The following is a 2314-nucleotide window of genomic DNA, read 5'->3' as shown; positions in this document are numbered from 1 at the left end:
TATTGGGGCAATTTGCACTTTGGACTCTCACTGTGGTTGGACACTCAAAAAATAGAGGGTTTCATCTTCAAGAGCCTAATAATAAGGCTTGGCACTGGCATAAAGAATAACTCAGACCATTATACCTAAAAAAATATACAGCTTCATTCAACTGGAATATCCAGAGCCTTTTTCAGAGTGCCTTTTACAGTTAAGTTCCAATAATAATCCTTACTATTTAGGGTCGATATTTACCCTGATAAACACATCTGCTTCAAAAAGTGTCCCTTGGCACTTAGGCTAGTGATGCAGAGTGACCTGCACACACACACTGGGTATTGTGCTGCTCTAAATTGGCTCCTCAATGTCCCCAAAAGATTATTTATTATTTTATCACAGCTTTCTAATTCAAAGATTCCAAAAAACAAGGGAGAAGTAGGGCAGTGAGGAGGGTAAGGTCCACAGTCTATGGTACTGTAAGGTGCTCAGCCAAGTAAAATTACTTCTCTGAAGGACCATCACAATGAAAACCCCAGGGATATGTGCTGGGGACATCAGCTCCTGACCCTTCACTATTCACCAGCACATCTCCTGTGCAGGAGACCACAAGTGCAGCATGATGGCTCCAGGAACAGGGTCTCAGTGGAGAACATGGAAGAGAGATGAGGATTGCACTGGAGCAATCATTGCTGCAGTGTGGTCAGTGGTGGCTACATACAGCAACTTCCTTGCAAGACACAAGATGTAAGGGGAAGACTCCCAAAAGAATGATAAAATTTCAGATGTATGGAAGGGGTAAGTCTGGATTAATGGAACTATGTAGCTGGTCTTAACTTGTTTCCCAAGGTCTGTACAGCCAAGTCCTTTAGAAATACAATTTCTGTGTTAAGAATCTGTGTTCTTTGCCTCTGTGTTTTTTTCCACCCAATTGAATTACAAGTTCAACACCAGATGAGGGTTCTCAAAGCCTTGTTAGACTCAAGAGAAATTTCTGTGATGGTTTGGGAGGTTTCAGGTTCTGAATCCTGGCCACAGAGAAGAATGAATTTTTGTGTGAAACTCAGCAGGACAGTTTTTGGTTGGTCTTGTTAGCTTCAACGACACAAAAAAAACCAGATAATATGTTTTTGCTCACACACAGTTTCAATGTTTTTTAGCAGTATAACTGGGGACCAAAAAACAGTGGGGACCAAAGCTGAGCTGGGAAACAACTTCCGAAGAGTCCACATTAGCAAGTAAAAGTTCTCAAGCTGGGGATTATTTAGATTCAGGACAGGATAAACAAAAGATTAAACAACCTACACACCGTGATTTCAGTAACCACTTAGATACAATATACCAAATTAATTCCTCATTTACGGTATTACAGTGGGGTTGCACCAAGTTGTGAATTTAGCATGCTGACACTGTTCAGTGAGAGATCCAGAGATGTAGAAATACACATCACAAAAACACTTAGAGTGTTGTTCCTTTCCCTTAGGACATCAATGGTGACCAGAAGTAGTTGGAGCAGAGCTGGTCAGCAAAGGCTACAACTATAAATATACTGAGGAAGAGGAATCACAAGCCATTCCTCTAAGTGAACAACACTGTTTTGTCATGACTGTGCTTGAGTATTTACAGTCCAGATTAGTTCTGAGTGTAAAAAATAACCAGAAGCGTGTTCCTCTGTGAGTTGAAGCTCACCTTTGTCACAGATAAAGAGTATAAATTGCCATATAGTACTTATTCCTTGCTGGCTCACTACTGAGCCAACATTATTTCCCCTTTGTCTCTAGAGCTGAAGAGTTTGTGAACAAGGTGATACGGACTGTGCTGTTGAGATAGGATGCTGAAAAACAGAAACCATATAACTTCTGGCTGCCATCTATTACTGATGGGATTTATTTTATTTCCTTAATGCATTCAGGCTTGTGGGTAGGTGTCCCAAAAAGCTTTGGACTAATGCTAGCTCCCCTTCAAGGAGGAATAGGTCCTTTTTCTCATTTACTGATGTGCAGCAGCAGATGGCCAGAAGTGGGAATCTTCAGGCAGATGTATGGGACTAGACAAAAAAGAAATATAGGAATATAACTGGACAGCTAATAAAACATGGTAGCACAGACAAAATTAACTTGATTCTCAGCAGTATTTATTCTACTGTCACAGTGCTACTAATCTCAACACAATTAAAAGCTCTCAACAGAATTAAGAGCATTTTGTCAATGTGTGGCACAGGTCTCTGAATATGGATATTTTCACCAGTGTAAACCACCCATGTAGACCAGCCCACCATGAACAACTTGGGTGTTTACAGGGGTTAGCCTATCATGCAGATTAAGTCTGAGTTGGAGCA

Source organism: Corvus kubaryi, unplaced genomic scaffold (assembly GCF_017639235.1).
Source record: "Corvus kubaryi isolate FWS band 111438036 unplaced genomic scaffold, C.kubaryi_AGA036_p1.0 74, whole genome shotgun sequence".
In the NCBI taxonomy this organism is placed as follows: Eukaryota; Metazoa; Chordata; class Aves; order Passeriformes; family Corvidae; genus Corvus; species Corvus kubaryi.
Note: the sequence above shows the minus strand (reverse complement) of the source record.